This window comes from Carcharodon carcharias, chromosome 1 (assembly GCF_017639515.1).
Source record: "Carcharodon carcharias isolate sCarCar2 chromosome 1, sCarCar2.pri, whole genome shotgun sequence".
Lineage (NCBI taxonomy): Eukaryota > Metazoa > Chordata > Chondrichthyes > Lamniformes > Lamnidae > Carcharodon > Carcharodon carcharias.
The window spans coordinates 207,538,111-207,560,526 of NC_054467.1; the positions used below are offsets into that span (position 1 = coordinate 207,538,111).

General features: G+C 40.4%; 3 non-coding genes and 3 pseudogenes across 3 annotated transcripts; all 6 read right to left on the minus strand.

Moving 5' to 3' along the window:
- Positions 1-4,308: 4,308 nt before the first annotated feature.
- Positions 4,309-4,426, minus strand: LOC121285608 (annotated as a pseudogene).
- An 85-nt stretch (positions 4,427-4,511) lies between these two features.
- LOC121285497 lies at positions 4,512-4,630 on the minus strand. The gene has a single exon (XR_005944696.1). It is a non-coding gene; the product is annotated as a 5S ribosomal RNA (ribosomal RNA).
- Positions 4,631-10,481: 5,851 nt separating this feature from the next.
- On the minus strand, positions 10,482-10,599 carry LOC121285612 (annotated as a pseudogene).
- Positions 10,600-10,683: 84 nt separating this feature from the next.
- On the minus strand, positions 10,684-10,802 carry LOC121285502. Its single transcript, XR_005944697.1, has one exon. It is a non-coding gene; the product is annotated as a 5S ribosomal RNA (ribosomal RNA).
- Positions 10,803-17,106: 6,304 nt separating this feature from the next.
- LOC121285617 lies at positions 17,107-17,224 on the minus strand (annotated as a pseudogene).
- An 85-nt stretch (positions 17,225-17,309) lies between these two features.
- LOC121285503 lies at positions 17,310-17,428 on the minus strand. The gene has a single exon (XR_005944698.1). It is a non-coding gene; the product is annotated as a 5S ribosomal RNA (ribosomal RNA).
- Positions 17,429-22,416: the final 4,988 nt, after the last annotated feature.

A 22,416-nucleotide genomic window follows, 5' to 3' on the forward strand; every position in this document is an offset into this window, starting at 1 on the left:
TTTGAACTCTTGATCTTGGGGTTACAAACCCAGTACCATAACCACTTGGCTATTTAGGCCAAGCTCTACCCATTTCCATCTGTTTCAGATGAAGTTACATTGTTTCATAGTTTGCCATTGTGAGATTTGAACTCTCTATCTTGGGGTTACAAACCCAGTACCATAACCACTTGGCTATTTAGGCCAAGCAGCCAATAGCAGAGTAACTCTTTCAAGTGAGTTGGTCTTACTCCCTTGATAGCAGGTGAGTGGGTAACTCTTTTGAGTACAAACCTGTTTCCATCTGTTTCAGATGAATTTACTTTGTTTCATAGTTTGCCATTGTGAGATTTGAACTCTTGATCTTGGGGTTATAAACCCAGTACCATAACCACTTGGCTACTTAGGCCAAGCCAAAAGTTTGCCATTGTGAGATTTGAACTCTTGATCTTGGGGTTACAAACCCAGTACCATAACCACTTGGCTACTTAGGCCAAGCTATGCGATTTTCGTGGCTTATCATCTCTTCCTTTGTAACTCTTTCGAGTACAAACCCGTTTCCATCTGTTTCAGATGAAGTTACATTGTTTCATAGATTGCCGTTGTGAGATTTGAACTCTCGATCTTGGGGTTACAAACCCAGTACCATAACCACTTGGCTATTTAGGCCAAGCAGCCAATAGCAAAGTAACTCTTTCGAGTACAAACACGTTTCCATCTGTTTCAGATGAAGTTACATTGTTTCATAGTTTGCCATTGTGAGATTTGAACTCCTGAGCTTAGGGTTACAAACCCAGTACCATAACCACTTGGCTCCAATAGCAGAGTAAATATTTCGAGTGAAAACAGGCACAAGGATCACAATGTGGGATAACCCAGGCCCATCATTTTTGATGCAGACAGTAACTCTTTCGAGTACAAACCCATTTCCATCTGTTTCAGATGAAGTTATATTGTTTCATAGTTTGCCATTGTGAGATTTGAACTCTTGATCTGGGGGTTACAAACCCAGTACCATAACCACTTGGCTATTTAGGCCAAGCAAACATTTCCATCTGTTCCTATTCAGATGAAGTTACATTGTTTCATAGTTTGCCGTTGTGAGATTTGAACTCTCGACCTTGGGGTTACAAACCCAGTACCATAACCACTTGGCTATTTAGGCCAAGCAGCCAATAGCAGAGTAACTCTTTCGAGTACAAACACGTTTCCATCTGTTTCAGATGAAGTTACATTGTTTCATAGTTTGCCATTGTGAGATTTGAACTCTTGAGCTTAGGGTTACAAACCCAGTACCATAACCACTTGGCTCCAATAGCAGAGTAACTCTTTCGAGTACAAAACCATTTCCATCTGTTTCAGATGAAGTTATATTGTTTCATAGTTTGCCATTGTGAGATTTGAACTCTTGATCTTGGGGTTACAAACCCAGTACCATAACCACTTGGCTATTTAGGCCAAGCAAACATTTCCATCTGTTCCTATTCAGATGAAGTTACATTGTTTCATAGTTTGCCGTTGTGAGATTTGAACTCTCGATCTTGGGGTTACAAACCCAGTACCATAACCACTTGGCTATTTAGGCCAAGCAGCCAATAGCAGAGAACTCTTTCGAGTACAAACACGTTTCCATCTGTTTCAGATGAAGTTACATTGTTTCATAGTTTGCCATTGTGAGATTTGAACTCTTGAGCTTAGGGTTACAAACCCAGTACCATAACCACTTGACTCCAATAGCAGAGTAACTCTTTCGAGTACAAAACCATTTCCATCTGTTTCAGATGAAGTTATATTGTTTCATAGTTTGCCATTGTGAGATTTGAACTCTTGATCTTGGGGTTACAAACCCAGTACCATAACCACTTGGCTATTCAGGCCAAGCAAACATTTCCATCTGTTCCTATTGAGATGAAGTTACATTGTTTCATAGTTTGCCGTTGTGAGATTTGAACTCTGGATCTTGGGGTTACAAACCCAGTACCATAACCACTTGGCTATTTAGGCCAAGCAACCCAGTACCATAACCACTTGGCTATTTAGGCCAAGCAGCCAATAGCAGAGTAACTCTTTCGAGTACAAACACGTTTCCATCTGTTTCAGATGAAGTTACATTGTTTCATAGTTTGCCATTGTGAGCTTTGAACTCTTGATCTTAGGGTTACAAACCCAGTACCATAACCACTTGGCTCCAATAGCAGAGTAACTATTTCGAGTACAACCCCATTTCCATCTGTTTCAGATGAAGTTATATTGTTTCATAGTTTGCCATTGTGAGATTTGAACTCTTGATACTCTTTTGAGTAAATCCGTTTCCATCTGTTTCAGATGAAGTTACATTGTTTCATAGTTTGCCATTGTGAGATTTGAACTCTTGATCTTGGGGCTACAAACCCAGTACCATAACCACTTGGCTCCAATAGCAGAGTAACTCTTTTGAGTACAAACCCATTTCAATTTGTTTCAGATGAAGTTACATTGTTTCATAGTTTGCCATTGTGAGATTTGAACTCTTGATGTTGGGGTTACAAACCCAGTACCATAACCACTTGGCTATTTAGGCCAAGCTCTACCCATTTCCATCTGTTTCAGATGAAGTTATATTGTTTCATAGTTTGCCATTGTGAGATTTGAACTCTTGAGCTTAGGGTTACAAACCCAGTACCATAACCACTTGGCTCCAATAGCAGAGTAACTCTTTTGAGTACAAACATGTTTCCATCTGTCATTTCAGATGAAGTCACATTGTTTCCCATTGTGAGATTTGAACTCTTGATCTTGGGGTTACAAACCCAGTACCAGAACCACTTGGCTCCAATAGCAGAGTAACTCTTTTGAGTAGAAACATGTTTCCATCTGTCATTTCAGATGAAGTCACATTGTTTCCCATTGTGAGATTTGAACTCTTGATCTTGGGGATACAAACCCAGTACCATAACCACTTGGCTATTTAGGCCCAGCAAACATTTCCATCTGTTCCTATTCAGATGAAGTTACATTGTTTCATAGTTTGCCATTGTGAGATTTGAACTCTTGACCTTGGGGTTACAAACCCAGTACCATAACCACTTGGCTATTTAGGCCAAGCAGCCAATAGCGGAGTAACTCTTTCGAGTACAAACACGTTTCCATCTGTTTCAGATGAAGTTACATTGTTTCGTAGTTTGCCACTGTGAGATTTGAACTCTTGAGCTTAGGGTTACAAACCCAGTACCATAACCACTTGGCTATTTAGGCCAACCTCTGCCCATTTCCATCTGTTTCAGATGAAGTTATATTGTTTCATAGTTTGCCATTGTGAGATTTGAACTCTTGATCTTGGGGTTACAAACCCAGTACCATAACCACTTGGCTCCAATAGCAGAGTAACTCTTTCGAGTACAAACACTTTTCCATCTGTTTCAGATGAAGTTACATTGTTTCATAGTTTGCCATTGTGAGATTTGAACTCTTGTTCTTGGGGTTACAAACCCAGTATCATAACCACTTGGCTATTTAGGCCAAGCAATAGCAGAGTAACTCTTTCGAGTACAAACACGTTTCCATCTGCTTCAGATGAGGTTATATTGTTTCATAGTTTGCCATTGTGAGATTTGAACTCTTGATACTCTTTCGAGTACAAACCTGTTTCCATCTGTTTCAGATGAAGTCACATTGTTCCATAGTTCGCCATTGTGAGATTTGAACTCTTGATCTTGGGGTTACAAACCCAGTACCATAACCACTTGGCTATTTAGGCCAAGCAATAGCAGAGTCACTCTTTCGAGTACAAACACGTTTCCATCTGTTTCAGATGAAGTTACATTGTTTCATAGTTTGCCATTGTGAGATTTGAACTCTTGAGCTTAGGGTTACAAACCGAGTACCATAACCACATGGCTCCAATAGCAGAGTAACTCTTTCGAGTACAAACAAATTTCCATCTGTTTCAGATGAAGTTATATTGTTTCATAGTTTGCCATTGTGAGATTTGAACTCTTGATCCTGGGGTTACAAACCCAGTACCATAACCACTTGGCTATTTAGGCCAAGCAGCCAATAGCGGAGTTGCTCTTTCGAGTACAAACACGTTTCCATCTGTTTCAGATGAAGTTACATTGTTTCATAGTTTGCCATTGTGAGATTTGAACTCTTGAGCTTAGGGTTACAAACCCAGTACCATAACCACTTGGCTCCAATAGCAGAGTACCTCTTTCGAGTACAAACCCATTTCCATCTGTTTCAGATGAAGTTACATTGTTTCATAGTTTGCCATTGTGAGATTTGAATACTTGATCTTGGGGTTACAAACCCAGTACCATAACCACTTGGATATTTAGGCCAAGCCTAAAGCCGCCTGCACCTGGTATTCCCAGGCTGTCTCCCATCCAAGTACTAACCAGGCCTGAGTCTGCTTAGCTTCCGAGATCAGACGAGATCGGGCGTTTTTCAGACTAGTATGGCCTAGGCAAATAAGTCACTACTGCGATGGCCAGGAATCGAACTCGGGTCAAGTGTTTGAAAGGCAGCTATGCTCACCACTATACCAGTATCGCACCCTACTGCACCCGGTATTCCCAGGCAGTCTCCCATCCAAGTACTAACCAGGCCTGAGTCTGCTTAGCTTCCGAGATCAGACAAGATCAGGCGTTTTCAGACTAGTATGGCCGTAGGCAAAGTTTGGAGTGTACTCTGTAACTCTTTCAAGTACAAACACATTTCCATCTGTTTTTTTTTTCCAGATGAAATTACATTGTTTCATAGTTTGCCATTGTGAGATTTGAACTCTTGAGCTTAGGGTTACAAACCCAGTACCATAACCAATTGGCTCCAATAGCAGAGTAACTCTTTCGAGTACAAACACATTTCCATCTGTTCCTATTCAGATGAAGTTACATTGTTTCATAGTTTGCATTGTGAGATTTGAACTCTTGATCTTGGTGCTACAAACCCAGTACCATAACCACTTGGCTATTTAAGCCAAGCCCAATAGCAGAGTAACTCTTTTGAGTACAAACCCGTTTCCATCTGTTTCAGATGAAATTACATTGTTTCATAGTTTGCCATTGTGAGATTTGAACTCTTGAGCTTAGGGTTACAAACCCAGTACTATAACCACTTGGCTCCAATAGCAGAGTAACTCTTTTGAGTACAAACACATTTCCATCTGTTCCTATTCAGATGAAGTTACATTGTTCATAGTTTGCATTGTGAGATTTGAACTCTTGATACTCTTTTGAGTAAACCTGTTTCCATCTGTTTCAGATGAAGTTACATTGTTTCATAGTTTGCCATTGTGAGATTTGAATACTTGATCTTGGGGTTACAAACCCAGTACCATAACCACTTGGCTATTTAGCCCTTAAATGATGTAACTCTTTTGAGTACAAACCCATTTCTATCTGTTTCAGATGAAATTATATTGTTTCATAGTTTGCCATTGTGAGATTTGATCTCTTGATCTTGGGTTTACAAATCCCACACCATAACCACTTGGCTATTTAAGCCACAAACCTGTTTCCATCTGTTTCAGATGAAGTCACATTGTTTCATAGTTTGCCATTGTGAGATTTGAACTCTTAATCTTGGGGTTACAAACCCAGTACCATAACCACTTGGCTCCAATAGCAGAGTAACTCTGTTGAGTACAAACATGTTTCCATCTGTCATTTCAGATGAAGTTACATTGTTTCCCATTGTGAGATTTGAACTCTTGATACTCTTTCGAGTACAAACCTGTTTCCATCTGTTTCAGATGAAGTCACATTGTTCCATAGTTTGCCATTGTGAGATTTGAACTCTTGATCTTGGGGTTACAAACCCAGTACCATAACCACATGGCTATTTAAGCCAAGCCCAATAGCAGAGTAACTCTTTCGAGTACAAACACGTTTCCATCTGTTCCTATTCAGATGAAGTTACATTGTTTCATAGCTTGCCATTGTGAGGTTTGAACTCTTGATCTTGGGGTTACAAACCCAGTACCATAACCACTTGGCTATTTAGGCCAAGCCTAGAGCAGAGTAACTCTTTTGAGTACAAACATGTTTCCATCTGTCATTTCAGATGAAGTTACATTGTTTCCCATTGTGAGATTTGAACTCTTGGTACTCTTTCGAGTACAAACCTGTTTCCATCTGTTTCAGATGAAGTCACATTGTTCCATAGTTTGCCATTGTGAGATTTGAACTCTTGATCTTGGGGTTACAAACCCAGTACCATAACCACTTGGCTATTTAGGCCAAGCCCAATAGCAGAGTAACTCTTTTGAGCACAAACACATTTCCATCTGTTCCTATTCAGATGAAGTTACATTGTTTGCCATTGTGAGATTTGAACTCTTGATCTTGGGGTTACAAACCCAGTACCATAACCACTTGGCTATTTAGGCCAAGCCCTAAGGGGTTGCAGGAGCAGAGAGACCTGGGTGTGTAACTCTTTCGAGTACAAACACGTTTCCATCTGTTTCAGATGAAGTTACATTGTTTCATAGTGTGCCATTGTGAGATTTGAACTCTTGATCTTGGGGTTACAAACCCAGTACCATAACCACTTGGCTATTCAAGCCAAGCCCAATAGCAGAGTAACTCTTTCGAGTACAAACCCGTTTCCATCTGTTCCTATTCAGATGAAGGTACATTGTTTCCCATTGTGAGATTTGAACTCTTGATCTGGGGGTTACAAACCCAGTACCATAACCACTTGGCTACTTAGGCCAAGCTATGCGATTTTCATGGCTTAGCATCTCTTTCTTTTGTAACTCTTTCGAGTACAAACCCGTTTCCATCTGTTTCAGATGAAGTTACATTGTTTCATAGTTTGCCGTTGTGAGATTTGAACTCTCGATCTTGGGGTTACAAACCCAGTGCCATAACCACTTGGCTATTTAGGCCAAGCAGCCAATAGCAACGTAACTCTTTCGAGTACAAACACGTTTCCACCTGTTTCAGATGAAGTTACATTGTTTCATAGTTTGCCATTGTGAGATTTGAACTCTTGAGCTTAGGGTTACAAACCCAGTACCATAACCACTTGGCTCCAATCGCAGAGTTAATCTTTCGAGTACAAAACCATTTCCATCTGTTTCAGATGAAGTTATATTGTTTCATAGTTTGCCATTGTGAGATTTGAACTCTTGATCTTGGGGTTACAAACCCAGTACCATAACCACTTGGCTATTTAGGCCAAGCAAACATTTCCATCTGTTCCTATTGAGATGAAGTTACATTGTTTCATAGTTTGCCGTTGTGAGATTTGAACTCTGGATCTTGGAGTTACAAACCCAGTACCATAACCACTTGGCTATTTAGGCCAAGCAACCCAGTACCATAACCACTTGGCTATTTAGGCCAAGCAGCCAATAGCAGAGTAACACTTTCGAGTACAAAAAAGTTTCCATCTGTTTCAGATGAAGTTACATTGTTTCATAGTTTGCCATTGTGAGATTTGAACTCTTGAGCTTAGGGTTACAAACCCAGTACCATAACCACTTGGCTCCAATAGCAGAGTAACTATTTCGAGTACAAACCCATTTCCATCTGTTTCAGTTAAAGTTATATTGTTTCATAGTTTGCCATTGTGAGATTTGAACTCTTGAGCTTAGGGTTACAAACCCAGTAACATAACCACTTGGCTATTTAGGCCAAGCCAAAGTGACTCTTTTGAGTACAAACCCATTTCCATCGGTTTCAGATGAAGTTATATTGTTTCATAGTTTGCCATTGTGAGATTTGAACTCTTGATCTTGGGGTTACAAACCCAGTACCATAACCACTTGGCTATTTAGGCCAAGCAAACATTTCCATCTGTTCCTATTCAGATGAAGTTACATTGTTTCATAGTTTGCCGTTATGAGATTTGATCTCTCGATCTTGAGGTTACAAACCCAGTACCGTAACCACTTGGCTATTTAGGCCAAGCAGCCAATAGCAGAGTAACTCTTTCGAGTACAAACACGTTTCCATCTGTTTCAGATGAAGTTACATTGTTTCATAGTTTGCCATTGTGAGATTTGAACTCTTGAGCTTAGGGTTACAAACCCAGTACCATAACCACTTGGCTCCAATAGCAGAGTAACTCTTTTGAGTACAAACATGTTTCCATCTGACATTTCAGATGAAGTCACATTGTTTCCCATTGTGAGATTTGAACTCTTGATCTTGGGGTTACAAACCCAGTACCATAACCACTTGGCTCCAATAGCAGAGTAACTCTTTTGAGTACAAACATGTTTCCATCTGTCATTTCAGATGAAGTCACATTGTTTCCCATTGTGAGATTTGAACTCTTGAACTTGGGGTTACAAACCCAGTACCATAACCACTTGGCTATTTAGGCCAAGCAAACATTTCCATCTGTTCCTATTCAGATGAAGTTACATTGTTTCATAGTTTGCCATTGTGAGATTTGAACTCTTGACCTTGGGGTTACAAACCCAGTACCATAACCACTTGGCTATTTAGGCCAAGCAGCCAATAGCGGAGTAACTCTTTCGAGTACAAACACGTTTCCATCTGTTTCAGATGAAGTTACATTGTTTCATAGTTTGCCATTGTGAGATTTGAACTCTTGAGCTTAGGGTAACAAACCCAGTACCATAACCACTTGGCTCCAATAGCAGAGTAACTCTTTTGAGTACAAACCCATTTCCATCTGTTTCAGATGGAGTTATATTGTTTCATAGTTTGCCATTGTGAGATTTGAACTCTTGATCTTGGGGTTACAAACCCAGTACCATAACCACTTGGCTATTTAGGCCAAGCTCTACCCATTTCCATCTGTTTCAGATGAAGTTATATTGTTTCATAGTTTGCCATTGTGAGATTTGAACTCTTGAGCTTAGGGTTACAAACCCAGTACCATAACCACTTGGCTCCAATAGCAGAGTAACTCTTTTGAGTACAAACATGTTTCCATCTGTCATTTCAGATGAAGTCACATTGTTTCCCATTGTGAGATTTGAACTCTTGATCTTGGGGTTACAAACCCAGTACCAGAACCACTTGGCTCCAATAGCAGAGTAACTCTTTTGAGTAGAAACATGTTTCCATCTGTCATTTCAGATGAAGTCACATTGTTTCCCATTGTGAGATTTGAACTCTTGATCTTGGGGATACAAACCCAGTACCATAACCACTTGGCTATTTAGGCCCAGCAAACATTTCCATCTGTTCCTATTCAGATGAAGTTACATTGTTTCATAGTTTGCCATTGTGAGATTTGAACTCTTGACCTTGGGGTTACAAACCCAGTACCATAACCACTTGGCTATTTAGGCCAAGCAGCCAATAGCGGAGTAACTCTTTCGAGTACAAACACGTTTCCATCTGTTTCAGATGAAGTTACATTGTTTCGTAGTTTGCCACTGTGAGATTTGAACTCTTGAGCTTAGGGTTACAAACCCAGTACCATAACCACTTGGCTATTTAGGCCAACCTCTGCCCATTTCCATCTGTTTCAGATGAAGTTATATTGTTTCATAGTTTGCCATTGTGAGATTTGAACTCTTGATCTTGGGGTTACAAACCCAGTACCATAACCACTTGGCTCCAATAGCAGAGTAACTCTTTCGAGTACAAACACTTTTCCATCTGTTTCAGATGAAGTTACATTGTTTCATAGTTTGCCATTGTGAGATTTGAACTCTTGTTCTTGGGGTTACAAACCCAGTATCATAACCACTTGGCTATTTAGGCCAAGCAATAGCAGAGTAACTCTTTCGAGTACAAACACGTTTCCATCTGCTTCAGATGAGGTTATATTGTTTCATAGTTTGCCATTGTGAGATTTGAACTCTTGATACTCTTTCGAGTACAAACCTGTTTCCATCTGTTTCAGATGAAGTCACATTGTTCCATAGTTCGCCATTGTGAGATTTGAACTCTTGATCTTGGGGTTACAAACCCAGTACCATAACCACTTGGCTATTTAGGCCAAGCAATAGCAGAGTCACTCTTTCGAGTACAAACACGTTTCCATCTGTTTCAGATGAAGTTACATTGTTTCATAGTTTGCCATTGTGAGATTTGAACTCTTGAGCTTAGGGTTACAAACCGAGTACCATAACCACATGGCTCCAATAGCAGAGTAACTCTTTCGAGTACAAACAAATTTCCATCTGTTTCAGATGAAGTTATATTGTTTCATAGTTTGCCATTGTGAGATTTGAACTCTTGATCCTGGGGTTACAAACCCAGTACCATAACCACTTGGCTATTTAGGCCAAGCAGCCAATAGCGGAGTTGCTCTTTCGAGTACAAACACGTTTCCATCTGTTTCAGATGAAGTTACATTGTTTCATAGTTTGCCATTGTGAGATTTGAACTCTTGAGCTTAGGGTTACAAACCCAGTACCATAACCACTTGGCTCCAATAGCAGAGTACCTCTTTCGAGTACAAACCCATTTCCATCTGTTTCAGATGAAGTTACATTGTTTCATAGTTTGCCATTGTGAGATTTGAATACTTGATCTTGGGGTTACAAACCCAGTACCATAACCACTTGGATATTTAGGCCAAGCCTAAAGCCGCCTGCACCTGGTATTCCCAGGCTGTCTCCCATCCAAGTACTAACCAGGCCTGAGTCTGCTTAGCTTCCGAGATCAGACGAGATCGGGCGTTTTTCAGACTAGTATGGCCTAGGCAAATAAGTCACTACTGCGATGACCAAAATCGAACTCGGGTCAAGTGTTTGAAAGGCAGCTATGCTCACCACTATACCAGTATCGCACCCTACTGCACCCGGTATTCCCAGGCAGTCTCCCATCCAAGTACTAACCAGGCCTGAGTCTGCTTAGCTTCCGAGATCAGACAAGATCAGGCGTTTTCAGACTAGTATGGCCGTAGGCAAAGTTTGGAGTGTACTCTGTAACTCTTTCAAGTACAAACACATTTCCATCTGTTTTTTTTTTCCAGATGAAATTACATTGTTTCATAGTTTGCCATTGTGAGATTTGAACTCTTGAGCTTAGGGTTACAAACCCAGTACCATAACCAATTGGCTCCAATAGCAGAGTAACTCTTTCGAGTACAAACACATTTCCATCTGTTCCTATTCAGATGAAGTTACATTGTTTCATAGTTTGCCATTGTGAGATTTGAACTCTTGATCTTGGGGTTACAAACCCAGTACCATAACCACTTGGCTATTTAGGCCAAGCCCAATAGCAGAGTAACTCTTTTGAGAACAAACATGTTTCCATCTGTCATTTCAGATGAAGTTACATAATTTGCCATTGTGAGATTTGAACTCTTGATCTTGGGGTTACAAACCCAGTACCATAACCACTTGGCTACTTAGGCCCAGCTCCAATAGCAGAGTAACTCTTTCGAGTACAAACCCATTTCCATCTGTTTCAGATGAAGTTACATTGTTTCATAGTTTGCCATTGTGAGATTTGAACAGTTGATCTTGGGGTTACAAGCCCAGTACCATAACCACTTGGCTATTTAGGCCAAGCCCAATAGCAGAGTAACTCTTTCGAGTACAAACCCATTTCCATCTGTTTCAGATGAAGTTACATTGTTTCACAGTTTGCCATTGTGAGATTTGAACTCTTGATCTTGGTGCTACAAACCCAGTACCATAACCACTTGGCTATTTAAGCCAAGCCCAATAGCAGAGTAACTCTTTTGAGTACAAACCCGTTTCCATCTGTTTCAGATGAAATTACATTGTTTCATAGTTTGCCATTGTGAGATTTGAACTCTTGAGCTTAGGGTTACAAACCCAGTACTATAACCACTTGGCTCCAATAGCAGAGTAACTCTTTTGAGTACAAACACATTTCCATCTGTTCCTATTCAGATGAAGTTACATTGTTCATAGTTTGCATTGTGAGATTTGAACTCTTGATACTCTTTTGAGTAAACCTTTTTCCATCTGTTTCAGATGAAGTTACATTGTTTCATAGTTTGCCATTGTGAGATTTGAATACTTGATCTTGGGGTTACAAACCCAGTACCATAAACACTTGGCTATTTAGCCCTTAAATGATGTAACTCTTTTGAGTACAAACCCATTTCTATCTGTTTCAGATGAAATTATATTGTTTCATAGTTTGCCATTGTGAGATTTGATCTCTTGATCTTGGGATTACAAATCCCACACCATAACCACTTGGCTATTTAAGCCACAAACCTGTTTCCATCTGTTTCAGATGAAGTCACATTGTTTCATAGTTTGCCATTGTGAGATTTGAACTCTTAATCTTGGGGTTACAAACCCAGTACCATAACCACTTGGCTCCAATAGCAGAGTAACTCTGTTGAGTACAAACATGTTTCCATCTGTCATTTCAGATGAAGTTACATTGTTTCCCATTGTGAGATTTGAACTCTTGATACTCTTTCGAGTACAAACCTGTTTCCATCTGTTTCAGATGAAGTCACATTGTTCCATAGTTTGCCATTGTGAGATTTGAACTCTTGATCTTGGGGTTACAAACCCAGTACCATAACCACATGGCTATTTAAGCCAAGCCCAATAGCAGAGTAACTCTTTCGAGTACAAACACGTTTCCATCTGTTCCTATTCAGATGAAGTTACATTGTTTCATAGCTTGCCATTGTGAGGTTTGAACTCTTGATCTTGGGGTTACAAACCCAGTACCATAACCACTTGGCTATTTAGGCCAAGCCTAGAGCAGAGTAACTCTTTTGAGTACAAACATGTTTCCATCTGTCATTTCAGATGAAGTTACATTGTTTCCCATTGTGAGATTTGAACTCTTGGTACTCTTTCGAGTACAAACCTGTTTCCATCTGTTTCAGATGAAGTCACATTGTTCCATAGTTTGCCATTGTGAGATTTGAACTCTTGATCTTGGGGTTACAAACCCAGTCCCATAACCACTTGGCTATTTAGGCCAAGCCCAATAGCAGAGTAACTCTTTTGAGCACAAACACATTTCCATCTGTTCCTATTCAGATGAAGTTACATTGTTTGCCATTGTGAGATTTGAACTCTTGATCTTGGGGTTACAAACCCAGTACCATAACCACTTGGCTATTTAGGCCAAGCCCTAAGGGGTTGCAGGAGCAGAGAGACCTGGGTGTGTAACTCTTTCGAGTACAAACACGTTTCCATCTGTTTCAGATGAAGTTACATTGTTTCATAGTGTGCCATTGTGAGATTTGAACTCTTGATCTTGGGGTTACAAACCCAGTACCATAACCACTTGGCTATTCAAGCCAAGCCCAATAGCAGAGTAACTCTTTCGAGTACAAACCCGTTTCCATCTGTTCCTATTCAGATGAAGGTACATTGTTTCCCATTGTGAGATTTGAACTCTTGATCTGGGGGTTACAAACCCAGTACCATAACCACTTGGCTACTTAGGCCAAGCTATGCGATTTTCATGGCTTAGCATCTCTTTCTTTTGTAACTCTTTCGAGTACAAACCCGTTTCCATCTGTTTCAGATGAAGTTACATTGTTTCATAGTTTGCCGTTGTGAGATTTGAACTCTCGATCTTGGGGTTACAAACCCAGTGCCATAACCACTTGGCTATTTAGGCCAAGCAGCCAATAGCAACGTAACTCTTTCGAGTACAAACACGTTTCCACCTGTTTCAGATGAAGTTACATTGTTTCATAGTTTGCCATTGTGAGATTTGAACTCTTGAGCTTAGGGTTACAAACCCAGTACCATAACCACTTGGCTCCAATCGCAGAGTAAATCTTTCGAGTACAAAACCATTTCCATCTGTTTCAGATGAAGTTATATTGTTTCATAGTTTGCCATTGTGAGATTTGAACTCTTGATCTTGGGGTTACAAACCCAGTACCATAACCACTTGGCTATTTAGGCCAAGCAAACATTTCCATCTGTTCCTATTGAGATGAAGTTACATTGTTTCATAGTTTGCCGTTGTGAGATTTGAACTCTGGATCTTGGAGTTACAAACCCAGTACCATAACCACTTGGCTATTTAGGCCAAGCAACCCAGTACCATAACCACTTGGCTATTTAGGCCAAGCAGCCAATAGCAGAGTAACACTTTCGAGTACAAAAAAGTTTCCATCTGTTTCAGATGAAGTTACATTGTTTCATAGTTTGCCATTGTGAGATTTGAACTCTTGAGCTTAGGGTTACAAACCCAGTACCATAACCACTTGGCTCCAATAGCAGAGTAACTATTTCGAGTACAAACCCATTTCCATCTGTTTCAGTTAAAGTTATATTGTTTCATAGTTTGCCATTGTGAGATTTGAACTCTTGAGCTTAGGGTTACAAACCCAGTAACATAACCACTTGGCTATTTAGGCCAAGCCAAAGTGACTCTTTTGAGTACAAACCCATTTCCATCGGTTTCAGATGAAGTTATATTGTTTCATAGTTTGCCATTGTGAGATTTGAACTCTTGATCTTGGGGTTACAAACCCAGTACCATAACCACTTGGCTATTTAGGCCAAGCAAACATTTCCATCTGTTCCTATTCAGATGAAGTTACATTGTTTCATAGTTTGCCGTTATGAGATTTGATCTCTCGATCTTGAGGTTACAAACCCAGTACCGTAACCACTTGGCTATTTAGGCCAAGCAGCCAATAGCAGAGTAACTCTTTCGAGTACAAACACGTTTCCATCTGTTTCAGATGAAGTTACATTGTTTCATAGTTTGCCATTGTGAGATTTGAACTCTTGAGCTTAGGGTTACAAACCCAGTACCATAACCACTTGGCTCCAATAGCAGAGTAACTCTTTTGAGTACAAACATGTTTCCATCTGACATTTCAGATGAAGTCACATTGTTTCCCATTGTGAGATTTGAACTCTTGATCTTGGGGTTACAAACCCAGTACCATAACCACTTGGCTCCAATAGCAGAGTAACTCTTTTGAGTACAAACATGTTTCCATCTGTCATTTCAGATGAAGTCACATTGTTTCCCATTGTGAGATTTGAACTCTTGAACTTGGGGTTACAAACCCAGTACCATAACCACTTGGCTATTTAGGCCAAGCAAACATTTCCATCTGTTCCTATTCAGATGAAGTTACATTGTTTCATAGTTTGCCATTGTGAGATTTGAACTCTTGACCTTGGGGTTACAAACCCAGTACCATAACCACTTGGCTATTTAGGCCAAGCAGCCAATAGCGGAGTAACTCTTTCGAGTACAAACACGTTTCCATCTGTTTCAGATGAAGTTACATTGTTTCATAGTTTGCCATTGTGAGATTTGAACTCTTGAGCTTAGGGTAACAAACCCAGTACCATAACCACTTGGCTCCAATAGCAGAGTAACTCTTTTGAGTACAAACCCATTTCCATCTGTTTCAGATGGAGTTATATTGTTTCATAGTTTGCCATTGTGAGATTTGAACTCTTGATCTTGGGGTTACAAACCCAGTACCATAACCACTTGGCTATTTAGGCCAAGCTCTACCCATTTCCATCTGTTTCAGATGAAGTTATATTGTTTCATAGTTTGCCATTGTGAGATTTGAACTCTTGAGCTTAGGGTTACAAACCCAGTACCATAACCACTTGGCTCCAATAGCAGAGTAACTCTTTTGAGTACAAACATGTTTCCATCTGTCATTTCAGATGAAGTCACATTGTTTCCCATTGTGAGATTTGAACTCTTGATCTTGGGGTTACAAACCCAGTACCAGAACCACTTGGCTCCAATAGCAGAGTAACTCTTTTGAGTAGAAACATGTTTCCATCTGTCATTTCAGATGAAGTCACATTGTTTCCCATTGTGAGATTTGAACTCTTGATCTTGGGGATACAAACCCAGTACCATAACCACTTGGCTATTTAGGCCCAGCAAACATTTCCATCTGTTCCTATTCAGATGAAGTTACATTGTTTCATAGTTTGCCATTGTGAGATTTGAACTCTTGACCTTGGGGTTACAAACCCAGTACCATAACCACTTGGCTATTTAGGCCAAGCAGCCAATAGCGGAGTAACTCTTTCGAGTACAAACACGTTTCCATCTGTTTCAGATGAAGTTACATTGTTTCGTAGTTTGCCACTGTGAGATTTGAACTCTTGAGCTTAGGGTTACAAACCCAGTACCATAACCACTTGGCTATTTAGGCCAACCTCTGCCCATTTCCATCTGTTTCAGATGAAGTTATATTGTTTCATAGTTTGCCATTGTGAGATTTGAACTCTTGATCTTGGGGTTACAAACCCAGTACCATAACCACTTGGCTCCAATAGCAGAGTAACTCTTTCGAGTACAAACACTTTTCCATCTGTTTCAGATGAAGTTACATTGTTTCATAGTTTGCCATTGTGAGATTTGAACTCTTGTTCTTGGGGTTACAAACCCAGTATCATAACCACTTGGCTATTTAGGCCAAGCAATAGCAGAGTAACTCTTTCGAGTACAAACACGTTTCCATCTGCTTCAGATGAGGTTATATTGTTTCATAGTTTGCCATTGTGAGATTTGAACTCTTGATACTCTTTCGAGTACAAACCTGTTTCCATCTGTTTCAGATGAAGTCACATTGTTCCATAGTTCGCCATTGTGAGATTTGAACTCTTGATCTTGGGGTTACAAACCCAGTACCATAACCACTTGGCTATTTAGGCCAAGCAATAGCAGAGTCACTCTTTCGAGTACAAACACGTTTCCATCTGTTTCAGATGAAGTTACATTGTTTCATAGTTTGCCATTGTGAGATTTGAACTCTTGAGCTTAGGGTTACAAACCGAGTACCATAACCACATGGCTCCAATAGCAGAGTAACTCTTTCGAGTACAAACAAATTTCCATCTGTTTCAGATGAAGTTATATTGTTTCATAGTTTGCCATTGTGAGATTTGAACTCTTGATCCTGGGGTTACAAACCCAGTACCATAACCACTTGGCTATTTAGGCCAAGCAGCCAATAGCGGAGTTGCTCTTTCGAGTACAAACACGTTTCCATCTGTTTCAGATGAAGTTACATTGTTTCATAGTTTGCCATTGTGAGATTTGAACTCTTGAGCTTAGGGTTACAAACCCAGTACCATAACCACTTGGCTCCAATAGCAGAGTACCTCTTTCGAGTACAAACCCATTTCCATCTGTTTCAGATGAAGTTACATTGTTTCATAGTTTGCCATTGTGAGATTTGAATACTTGATCTTGGGGTTACAAACCCAGTACCATAACCACTTGGATATTTAGGCCAAGCCTAAAGCCGCCTGCACCTGGTATTCCCAGGCTGTCTCCCATCCAAGTACTAACCAGGCCTGAGTCTGCTTAGCTTCCGAGATCAGACGAGATCGGGCGTTTTTCAGACTAGTATGGCCTAGGCAAATAAGTCACTACTGCGATGGCCAGGAATCGAACTCGGGTCAAGTGTTTGAAAGGCAGCTATGCTCACCACTATACCAGTATCGCACCCTACTGCACCCGGTATTCCCAGGCAGTCTCCCATCCAAGTACTAACCAGGCCTGAGTCTGCTTAGCTTCCGAGATCAGACAAGATCAGGCGTTTTCAGACTAGTATGGCCGTAGGCAAAGTTTGGAGTGTACTCTGTAACTCTTTCAAGTACAAACACATTTCCATCTGTTTTTTTTTTCCAGATGAAATTACATTGTTTCATAGTTTGCCATTGTGAGATTTGAACTCTTGAGCTTAGGGTTACAAACCCAGTACCATAACCAATTGGCTCCAATAGCAGAGTAACTCTTTCGAGTACAAACACATTTCCATCTGTTCCTATTCAGATGAAGTTACATTGTTTCATAGTTTGCCATTGTGAGATTTGAACTCTTGATCTTGGGGTTACAAACCCAGTACCATAACCACTTGGCTATTTAGGCCAAGCCCAATAGCAGAGTAACTCTTTTGAGAACAAACATGTTTCCATCTGTCATTTCAGATGAAGTTACATAATTTGCCATTGTGAGATTTGAACTCTTGATCTTGGGGTTACAAACCCAGTACCATAACCACTTGGCTACTTAGGCCCAGCTCCAATAGCAGAGTAACTCTTTCGAGTACAAACCCATTTCCATCTGTTTCAGATGAAGTTACATTGTTTCATAGTTTGCCATTGTGAGATTTGAACAGTTGATCTTGGGGTTACAAGCCCAGTACCATAACCACTTGGCTATTTAGGCCAAGCCCAATAGCAGAGTAACTCTTTCGAGTACAAACCCATTTCCATCTGTTTCAGATGAAGTTACATTGTTTCATAGTTTGCCATTGTGAGATTTGAACTCTTGATCTTGGGGTTACAAGCCCAGTACCATAACCACTTGGCTATTTAGGCCAAGCCCAATAGCAGAGTAACTCTTTCGAGTACAAAGCCGTTTCCATCTGTTTCAGATGAAGTTACATTGTTTCATAGTTTGCCATTGTGAGATTTGGACTCTCGATTTTGGGGTTACAAACCCAGTACCATAACCACTTGGCTATTTAGGCCAAGCCAAATAGCAGAGTAACTCTTTCGAGTACAAACCCATTTCCATCTGTTTCAGATGAATTTACATTGTTTCATAGTTTGCCATTGTGAGATTTGAACTCTTGATCTTGGGGTTACAAACCCAGTACCATAACCACTTGGCTATTTAGGCCAAGCCCTAAGGGGTTGCAGGAGCAGAGAGACCTGGGTCTGTAACTCTTTCGAGTACAAACACGTTTCCATCTGTTTCAGATGAAGTTACATTGTTTCATAGTTTGCCATTGTGAGATTTGAACTTTTGATCTTGGGGTTACAAACCCAGTACCATAACCACTTGGCTATTTAGGCCAAGCTCTACCGTGCCATAACAGACACTCTTTATAACTCTTTCGAGTACAAACCCGTTTCCATCTGTTTCAGATGAAGTTACGTTGTTTCATAATTTGCCATTGTGAGATTTGAACTCTTGATCTTGGGGTTACAAAACCAGTACCATAGCCACTTGGCTACTTAGGCCCAGCTCCAATAGCAGAGTAACTCTTTCGAGTACAAACCCGTTTCCATCTGTTTCAGATGAAGTTACATGTTTCACAGTTTGCCATTGTGAGATTTGAACTCTTGATCTTGGGGTTACAAACCCAGTACCATAACCACTTGGCTACTTAGGCCCAGCTCCAATAGCAGAGTAACTCTTTTGAGTACAAACCCATTTCCATCTGTTTCAGATGAAGTTACATTGTTTCATAGTTTGCCATTGTGAGATTTGAACTCTTGATCTTGGGGTTACAAACCCAGTACCATAACCACTTGGCTATTTAGGCCAAGCCCAATAGCAGAGTAACTCTTTTGAGAACAAACATGTTTCCATCTGTCATTTCAGATGAAGTTACATTGTTTCCCATTGTGAGATTTGAACTCTTGATCTTGGGGTTATAAACCCAGTACCATAACCACTTGGCTACTTAGGCCAAGCCAAAAGTTTGCCATTGTGAGATTTGAACTCTTGATCTTGGGGTTACAAACCCAGTACCATAACCACTTGGCTACTTAGGCCCAGCTCCAATAGCAGAGTAACTCTTTCAAGTACAAACCCATTTCCATCTGTTTCAGATGAAATTACATTGTTTCATAGTTTGCCATTGTGAGATTTGAACTCTTCGATCTTGGGGTTACAAACCCAGTACCATAACCACTTGGCTACTTAGGCCCAGCTCCAATAGCAGAGTAACTCTTTCGAGTACAAACCCGTTTCCATCTGTTTCAGATGAAGTTACATTGTTTCATAGTTTGCCATTGAGAGATTTGAACTCTTGATCTTGGGGTTACAAACCCAGTACCATAACCACTTGGCCATTTAGGCCAAGCATAATTTACCACTGTGAGATTTGAACTCTTCGATCTTGGGGTTACAAACCCAGTACCATAACCAATTGGCTACTTAGGCCCAGCTCCAATAGCAGAGTAACTCTTTCGAGTACAAACACGTTTCCATCTGTTTCAGATGAAGTTACATTGTTTGCCATTGTGAGATTTGAACTCTTGATCTTGGGGTTACAAACCCAGTACCATAACCACTTGGCTATTTAGGCCAAGCTCTACTGTGCCATAACAGACACTCTTTATAACTCTTTCGAGTACAAACCCGTTTCCATCTGTTTCAGATGAAGTTACGTTGTTTCATAGTTTGCCATTGTGAGATTTGAACTCTTGATCTTGGGGTTACAAACCCAGTACCATAACCACTTGGCTGCTTAGGCCCAGCTCCAATAGCAGAGTAACTCTTTCGAGTACAAACCCATTTCCATCTGTTTCAGATGAAGTTACATTGTTTCATAGTTTGCCATTGTGAGATTTGAACTCTTGATCTTGGGGTTACAAGCCCAGTACCATAACCACTTGCCTATTTAGGCCAAGGTATTGATCATGGGGTTACAAACCCAGTACCATAACCACTTAGCTATTTAGGCCAAGCCCAATAGCAGAGTAACTCTTTTGAGCACAAACAAATTTCCATCTGTTCCTATTCAGATGAAGTTACATTGTTTGCCATTGTGAGATTTGAACTCTTGATCTTGGGGTTACAAACCCAGTACCATAACCACTTGGCTACTGAGGCCCAGCTCCAATAGCAGAGTAACTCTTTCGAGTACAAACCCATTTCCATCTGTTTCAGATGAAGTTACATTGTTTCATAGTTTGCCATTGTGAGATTTGAACTCTTGATCTTGGGGTTACAAGCCCAGTACCATAACCACTTGGCTATTTAGGCCAAGCCCAATAGCAGAGTAACTCATTCGAGTACAAACCCATTTCCATCTGTTTCAGATGAAGTTACATTGTTTCATAGTTTGCCATTGTGAGATTTGAACTCTTGATCTTGGGGTTACAAGCCCAGTATCATAACCACTTGGCTATTTAGGCCAAGCCCAATAGCAGGGTAACTCTTTCGAGTACAAAGCCGTTTCCATCTGTTTCAGATGAAGTTACATTGTTTCATAGTTTGCCATTGTGAGATTTGGACTCTCGATTTTGGGGTTACAAACCCAGTACCATAACCACTTGGCTATTTAGGCCAAGCCAAATAGCAGAGTAACTCTTTCGAGTACAAACCCATTTCCATCTGTTTCAGATGAATTTACATTGTTTCATAGTTTGCCATTGTGAGATTTGAACTCTTGATCTTGGGGTTACAAACCCAGTACCATAACCACTTGGCTATTTAGGCCAAGCCCTAAGGGGTTGCAGGAGCAGAGAGACCTGGGTGTGCAACTCTTTCGAGTACAAACACGTTTCCATCTGTTTCAGATGAAGTTACATTGTTTCATAGTTTGCCATTGTGAGATTTGAACTTTTGATCTTGGGGTTACAAACCCAGTACCATAACCACTTGGCTATTTAGGCCAAGCTCTACAGTGCCATAACAGACACTCTTTATAACTCTTTCGAGTACAAACCCGTTTCCATCTGTTTCAGATGAAGTTACGTTGTTTCATAGTTTGCCATTGTGAGATTTGAACTCTTGATCTTGGGGTTACAAACCCAGTACCATAGCCACTTGGCTACTTAGGCCCAGCTCCAATAGCAGAGTAACTCTTTCGAGTACAAACCCGTTTCCATCTGTTTCAGCTGAAGTTACATGTTTCACAGTTTGCCATTGTGAGATTTGAACTCTTGATCTTGGGGTTACAAACCCAGTACCATAACCACTTGGCTACTTAGGCCCAGCTCCAATAGCAGAGTAACTCTTTTGAGTACAAACCCATTTCCATCTGTTTCAGATGAAGTTACATTGTTTCATAGTTTGCCATTGTGAGATTTGAAATCTTGATCTTGGGGTTACAAACCCAGTACCATAACCACTTGGCTATTTAGGCCAAGCCCAATAGCAGAGTAACTCTTTTGAGAACAAACATGTTTCCATCTGTCATTTCAGATGAAGTTACATTGTTTCCCATTGTGAGATTTGAACTCTTGATCTTGGGGTTATAAACCCAGTACCATAACCACTTGGCTACTTATGCCAAGCCAAAAGTTTGCCATTGTGAGATTTGAACTCTTGATCTTGGGGTTACAAACCCAGTACCATAACCACTTGGCTATTTAGGCCAAGCCTAATAGCAGAGTAACTCTTTCAAGTACAAACCCATTTCCATCTGTTTCAGATGAAATTACATTGTTTCATAGTTTGCCATTGTGAGATTTGAACTCTTCGATCTTGGGGTTACAAACCCAGTACCATAACCACTTGGCTACTTAGGCCCAGCTCCAATAGCAGAGTAACTCTTTCGAGTACAAACCCGTTTCCATCTGTTTCAGATGAAGTTACATTGTTTCATAGTTTGCCATTGAGAGATTTGAACTCTTGATCTTGGGGTTACAAACCCAGTACCATAACCACTTGGCCATTTAGGCCAAGCATAATTTACCACTGTGAGATTTGAACTCTTCGATCTTGGGGTTACAAACCCAGTACCATAACCAATTGGCTACTTAGGCCCAGCTCCAATAGCAGAGTAACTCCTTCGAGTACAAACACGTTTCCATCTGTTTCAGATGAAGTTACATTGTTTGCCATTGTGAGATTTGAACTCTTGATC